The sequence below is a fragment of the Gracilinanus agilis genome, chromosome 1, assembly GCF_016433145.1.
Source record: "Gracilinanus agilis isolate LMUSP501 chromosome 1, AgileGrace, whole genome shotgun sequence".
In the NCBI taxonomy this organism is placed as follows: domain Eukaryota; kingdom Metazoa; phylum Chordata; class Mammalia; order Didelphimorphia; family Didelphidae; genus Gracilinanus; species Gracilinanus agilis.
Window position 1 is genome coordinate 524,031,517 of NC_058130.1, and position 7,441 is coordinate 524,038,957.

Genomic DNA, 7,441 nt, shown 5'->3' on the forward strand with positions numbered 1-7,441 from the left:
TCTATCTAAATATTCAGTTTCTTTGAATTCCCTGACTTGCCACCCAGAATGTGCCTTTCTTTAAATGTTTACTATTTATCTTACTTTATTCCTATGTTGTTTATCCCTGCTACATATATTCAGGTATTATGTATTAGGGCATAAGATAACCAGATCTAGGGATACATTTATCACCTAATGAATTCATTTAATAAATATTTGCCAAGCAATTGTTATATGAGCTATGATATAATAGGTCCAGTTTTCATGTATGGCTTATGAATTCAATGCTTAACCAACAAGTCTTTTTTTAAGCAGTTTACTTTTTGTGTTTGTAATCCAAAGCCTAGCACAGGGTCTTGCCCATAGAATGTATTTCATAAATGCTTGTTCATGGATTGAGTGAATGAGTTTAAAAAAAAAATGCTGGAAACTGAAACAGGACCAGTTAGTTATGCAAAGTGAAAAACAGCTCAGGTGGAAAATGAGTATTCATCAAAGATATGGGCTATCCTCAGAGCAGTAAATAAACCTTGCTTTGAGCCAGTAAAAGTGGGAGTTTTCAGCCATTTCCTCATCTTTTCCAGAAGGGGAATTATTAGTTGAGATGGTAGAGTGTTTACTTTAGATTGTGAGGGGTGGAGGGTTCCTGCCCAGGTTCTCCACGATTTTTCTCTTCAGTTCTTTGGTATTAAAACAGGTGATGGCTTTTCTTTTCTTAAAAATAGTTGATAATGGCTTTTATTTTTATTCGGGTCTGAGAGCCTAGAAGACCTTTGTTCTGGTCCCACCTAGTCCGCCTGCTACTAAGGCTGGCAAGGTGACCCAGAGCAAGTCCCTTTATGAGATCTTTGAAAAGAGGTTTGGAAGGGGAGTAGAATGTGCCTCTAACCAGTGAATTTTACACCTAGATAATTAGATAAGCAGAATCCTATACTCTGCCTTTGGTAAGGATGTGGAGGGAAGGGGCGAAAAGGTGAAAAGTACAAGCCCCATGCTCCTCCTGCCTCTTTCTCCTCAGCCTATACTCAAGGCTTTTCTCCAATTTCCTCCTCACCCCAGTCCACCCCCTCTAACCCTCCCCTCTTCTCCCCTTCTTCTTTCCTCCATCCCCCACTGCTCTTCTCGGCGTTTCTTTTCCTCCTCCCCTCCTTTTTCTATCTCGTCCTTCTCTCTCCCGCCCTGCCTTCGGCTCTTCGCCCCTCCCCCAGCGTTCAGAGAGTTGATTAGGCAGTTGTGAGTCAGCGCGGGAAAGAAGTGAGGCGGTGGAATGAATCAGCAAGAATGCAGCTGAAATCTACTGCGATCCCAGTCGGCAAGTCACCCCTGCTGGTGGTAGGCAGGCACGTTGTGAGGTTTGAGCCGGTTTTCGGACCTCACAGGAAGGGGAATTAGCTCAAATGGTAGAGCGCTCGCTTAGCATGCGAGAGGTAGCGGGATCGATGCCCGCATTCTCCAAGTGCTTTATTGGTTCTCTGCGGGACAACGGAAACTTTTTTTTAGGACGGTAGGGACTATTAATTAAGCAGGATTAAGAAAATGGGGCTTTAGCAAGGACTGGAAGGTAGATAAGGAAGGCCCAGGAATTCCAGGCATGAAAGCGAAAATTCATCGAGTTGGAAGATGAAATGCTTATCCCAGCCTGTGCCATTGGTTAAATTGTGAAAAGACCAGAAGGTCGGGGAGATGTGGGTGAGGACCGGACAGGTTTCGATGAACTTTGAAAGCCAGTTTGAGGATTTTACATTTGATCCAGGAGATGAGATGATAAGGTGACTAAGGACCTGAGAAAAAAACTGTGTAGAGTTGTATTGATTCCATCAAGGGTCTAGATGGGCAACAGAGGTCAGGGGAATTTTAGTGTTCATGAACATGGAAATGCTGTATTTTTAAGCGATGGCAGGAACAAGGATATTGCCATCTTTGTGTATGGCTGAGGTGGGGTGCAGGAGTAGCCCATAGGAAATGAGTAAATTGAATTAAGTTAGGGTATTTGAAGAAGTAGTAACGTGGGTGGTGAGTTGAGTAGGCAAGACTGTGAGCCAAGTCCTGAATTTATTGAAGATGAGTCTTGAATGGAGGTAGGTAGACTAATAAGATTTTGATTGAATAAACACCAAAGGACAAATTACTAAGTGATTCTGGTAGAAGGAAAACCTGGAAGTGGCAGTGGGGAGCGTATCTAATTTTCTCTTGTGGAGGTAGAAATGATAAACACTAACTTGTACTCATGTGAGGAAAGGGAAAGCAGGGAGTTAAATATGGCAAAGGAGTAAATACAGTTTACAAACCTGGATGACCAGAAAGATGGTTGCACCCAGAACAGTAATAGGAAAGTGTGGAATGGGGATGGGTTTGTTGGACCAATTTTGAATATGTTGAGGTTGAATTGCATATAGGATATTCAATTTGAACAATACAATAAGCAGTATGCATGGCTAGCTCAGGAAAGTAATTAGGGCTGAATGTATAGATTTAGAAGTCATTTACAAGAGAACATAAATCTTTGGGAGCTGATGGAATCATCAAGAGATAGAACATAAAAAGAGAGAAGGACCAATACATAGCCATGTGGTACACTCAATTTAGCAGGGTGAAATAGTTGATGAACCAGCTAAAGAAACTGAAGAGCAGTTAGACAAGTAGGAGAACTAGAAGAGAGAAAAGTCAAAAAAACCCAATGATGAATGAGTTTCTAGAAAAGGGTAGATTGTACCAACTGCTTCAGAGGACTTAAGGAGTCCTCTGAATAGAGAATGAGAATGAGAAAAGGCCATCATATTTGACATTTAAGATGATTGATAACTTTGGAGCAACAGTTTCAGGTAGGTCAGTTAGGAGGCAGATTGCAAAGGGTTGAGAAATCACAGAGGAGAAAAAATAATAGCCTAAATAGAGCAATCTCAGAAGAAAGTATCAGAAATATCAGGGATACAACATTAAAGAGTTGTCCTATTACAAGATGTAAAGTGAATAATTTTGACTATATTAAATTGAAAATATTTTATACAAACAAAACCAATGTAACCACAATTAGAAGGGAAACGACAAACTGGGGGAAATTTCATAATAAATTTCTCTGATAAAGGTCTAATTTTTCAAATATATAGAGAACTAAGTCAAATAAGAATACAAGAAATTTCTCAATTGGCAAATGGTCAAAGGATATGAATAAGCAGTTTTCAGATGAAGAAATCAGAACTACTAATAATCATATGAAAAAATGTTCTGAATCACTCTTGATTAGGGAAATGCAAATTAAAACAACTCTGAGATACCACCTCGAACTATTACATTGACCAGTGAGACAGTAGAGGAAAGTGATAAATGTTGGAGGGGATTGGCAAAATTGAGACACAAATACATTGCTAGTGGAGTTGTGGACTGATCTAACCATTCTAGAAGGCAATTTGGAACTATACTCAAAGGGCTATGAAACAATGCTTACCCTTTGATTCAGTTATACAACTACTGGGTCTGGTATCCTGAAGAGATTTTTTTAAAAGGGGTGTGTGTGTGTGTGGCATAATTGTACAAAAATATAGCTGCTCTTTTTGTGTTGGCAAAGGCTTAGAAATTAAAGGGATGATCATTCTGAAATGACTGAATGAATTGTATATAATATATAATTATATATAATGGTGATGGAATACTACTGTGATGTAAGAAATGATGAACAGGATGATTTCAGAAAGACCTATATGAAGTGATGCAGAGTGAAATAAGCAGGACCAGGAGAATGTTGTACATGGTAACAGCAATATTGTGGAACGATCAGCTGTGATAGACAAAGCTACTTACTCTCAGCAATACAATGATCTAGGACAATTCTGAGGGACTTATGACAAAGAATGCTATTCATCTCCAGAGGAAAACTCTTGGAGTCAGAATGCAGATCAAAGCATACAATTTTTCATTTTAATTTATTTGGGTTTTTAGTTTTATATGACGATTTTCTTACAAAAATAAACAATATGGAGATGTGTTTTGCATAATAATACATGTATAACCCAGTTTGGATTGCTTGTCAGCACCAGGAATGGGGAAGGAACAGAAGGAGGGAAAAAATTGGGATCGTCTAACTTCAGAAAATGTATGTGGGAATTTGTTATTACATACAATTGGTAAACTAAAAAATTTTTATTATGATAACAATAAAAATTTTTAAAAAGAGCTGTTCTAGTTAGACATGGGGCTTCAAATTCGTATGCAAATTGCCTCTTTTTATCTTTAATAGATAAATAAGTTTTGATACCTAAAACAGACAAAGAGAAAGCTGAAAAAATATGTAGTCTAATAGTAATGAATATCAACACTGAATATAAACTAAGATATAAATATGGTAGTTCATAAAAATATCCATCACTAAGGATAAATTATAACTGAAATAACAAATGTTAAAGGGATTTTCTTACTCTCTCCCTGTCTCCTTAAGAGGCTAGAGAGCAGGGTTTCTAAGTAGATCAGAACTGACAGGTTCTGTTGAGTCAGTAAGCCAGAGCTGAAGATTCCCTTACCAGGGAGACCAGGGCTGAGGAGAGGAAGTAGCCTGCCCTCGGACAGGAAGTTAGTGGGGAGAGTTGGTCAGTGAGGAGATAAAGGAAGCAGCCATGGAAGGAAGAGGGCTTTTTGTTTCTAGGATCTCTAGAGAACAGGAGGTCTGGCTCTCAGGCAAGGGGCTGCTGGCAGTTGGCTGGTGACAGCTGGCTGCCTATTGTTTTAGGAAGTGAGCTAGTTAGAGAATATTTTACAGATAAAGTAGAGTAGATTAGGCCTGATGTGCCAGGCAGAAGAAACTGTCCTGAAAAGACAGAGGTAGTTTAGGAATTTTAGGTATATTTATAGGGTATAAGATAATAATCTCTCTTTCCTCTTTTCTATCTTTCTATCTGTACTTCTTTCTTAAATTAAACAAAGTTTCTCTTAAACTGCTCTCCTCACTTAGTCGAACTCCTTAATTTAACCCTTACACAAGGATAACTTAATATAAAAGTTTTTTAAAAAACTAAATACTCCAGTAAGAGGGAAAAATCACAAATACAAGGTGATATTATTAGATGCAGTAAAGTCCTTTGATACAACACACTATCCATTTGTCATGAACTTTAACAATGTAGGATCCTTTGTCAATACAATAAAAAGTATACATTTGAAACCATGACCTCATATTACATTCACTGGAGAAACACTTGAATAATTTCCTCTAAACACATATAAAACAGGATTGCTAACATTTACCATATCTTGTTTTCTGCAATCTTAGACATGTTAGCAGTATCAATGAGGCATTAATTGGAAATTTAAGGAATAAGTATAAGAATTGAAGATGTTAAAATATTTCTACTTGTAGATTATTACCATATATCTAGAAAATCCAACATGGTCAATAACAACAAAATGGAGATAATATTTTTTAGAAAATAGTGGAATTTAATATAGACCTATAGTATGCATTTGCATTTTTATGTCATAAAAAATCAAAGGCATGAATAAAATAATAATGAATAAAAATGTGGCAAATATTGGGACATTATGATATCAAGATATACCAAAAAAAATTAGAAATAACTTAAAAACAATCTTGACAAGAATAAAAGAAGAACTCAGACTCCTTGAGTCTTAATTTCTTCATCTACAAAATGGACATAATAACATAGGTATTATTATTATACCCCTATCTCAGAGGGTTGTTGTAAGGCATAAGGTATAGAAAACACTGTGAAAAACTTAAAGTACCATATAAATGTCAGCTATTACTATATTTTCATTTTTTTCCCAGATAGAAATAGTCCCAAGACAAATTACTATCCTACTCCTAATTCTTTCTATTCAATTTTCTGTAGACTTTGGCATTGGGGGATAAAAAAAACAAACAAACTGCTTTTTTTAGTTGAATACATTTATTAGGATGAGTGCAGCTAGGTGGTGCAGTGGATAGAGTGCCAGGCCTAAAATCAGAAATACTCATCTTCCTGAGTTCAAATATGGCCTCAGTCCCTTACTAGCATTGTGACTCTGGGCAAGTCACTTAATCTTCTTTGACTCATTTTCCTAATCTGTAAAAGGAGTTAGAGAAGGAAATGGCAAACTACTCTAGTATCTTTGCTAAGAAAACCAAATGGGGTCATGAGGAGTCATAAACAAATGAACAACAACAAAAAAGGACATAAGCTCATGGTTATTGAATCACTTTGTCTAACTTCTCTCTTGATTCTCTGGATTCTTCTACCTTCACCCACACTTTTAAGATGTTTCTGCTCCCCAGCCTCTTCCTCCAATTGCTGAATACCTGCTCAGGTTCACTATTTAAGAATGTACCCAAACCTTCCATGATGACATCTCCCTACTGTAAAGGGGGAAAAAAATGGTTGGATTGAATATTAAAAAGGGTGATTGCCAGGAATTGAATAAATATCCATTCCAAATGATTTTTTAGCAATTTATTTATAAAACATATAGGAGAGGGCAGCTGGGTAGCTCAGTGGATTGAGAGCCAGGCCTAAAGACGGGAGGTCCTAGGTTCAAATCCGGCCTCAGACACTTCCCAGCTGTGTGACCCTGGGCAAATCACTTGACCCCCATTGCCTACCCTTACCACTCTTCCACCTATAAGTCAATACACAGAAGTTAAGGGTTTTAAAAAAACAAACAAACAAACAAACAAACAAACAAAAAACATATAGGAGAGAGTGAAAGTAGAAAAATAAGAAGAGGGCAGAGTAAGAGATCTAGCTTAACAAACTAGATTATGTGTTCAAGTCTTGGCTTTTACTCCAACAGGACTCCAGAGGCCTCAGCCAGGGAGCCTAAAAGTAAATTAAAAGGGGTTTTAGCTACGAGGCCTTCTCCCAATCAAGGGGCCCCTCCAGAGGCTAGTACCTCCAGAGAAGCTAAGGAAGGGAGTCAACCTTTTTTCACCCACCATGTGGTAATTCAAAGGGAGAGATTTAAGAACAGTCTTATGAAGTCCAAGGTCTCAGCCAGAGCTCCTCCAGGTCCAGTTCAAGGCTGAAAAAAGAGCTCCTTGAAAGTTCTTGCAATTTATTCAGACCATTTCTTTCGTCACTTCCTGTGCCTTCCTCCCATTTTCACATATACCAATTACAACAAAGGCTTAGATTAGGACTGACCAGGGGGCAGTTAGTTGATTCTGATTGTCACCCTCTCTTGCACACTTGGGTCACAGACCTTCCCCACCTGAAGATTAAGTGGTGGTGTTTATACTTTTGGTGATTAAATCTAGAAATGGGCAGGGTAGGATTAATCCCATCTTCACACTGCTTTACATCTAACTCTCCAGGCTTTAATATCTTGCCCATGTCCCTGCTTTCCAGCTCTCTCTTTAAAAATATTTTTTAAATTATTTAAAGATATTTTGTTTTCCCAATTACATAGAATAATAATTTTCAACATATGTTTTCTGAAATTATAAGATCCAATTTCTCTCCTTTCCCTCTCCCCT

The 7,441-nt window shown here is 37.7% G+C and overlaps 1 non-coding gene across 1 annotated transcript; it reads left to right on the plus strand.

Annotated features, from left to right (window-relative positions):
• The first annotated feature begins 1,364 nt into the window (after window positions 1–1,364).
• On the plus strand, window positions 1,365–1,437 carry TRNAA-AGC. Its single transcript has one exon. It is a non-coding gene; the product is annotated as a tRNA-Ala (tRNA).
• Window positions 1,438–7,441: the final 6,004 nt, after the last annotated feature.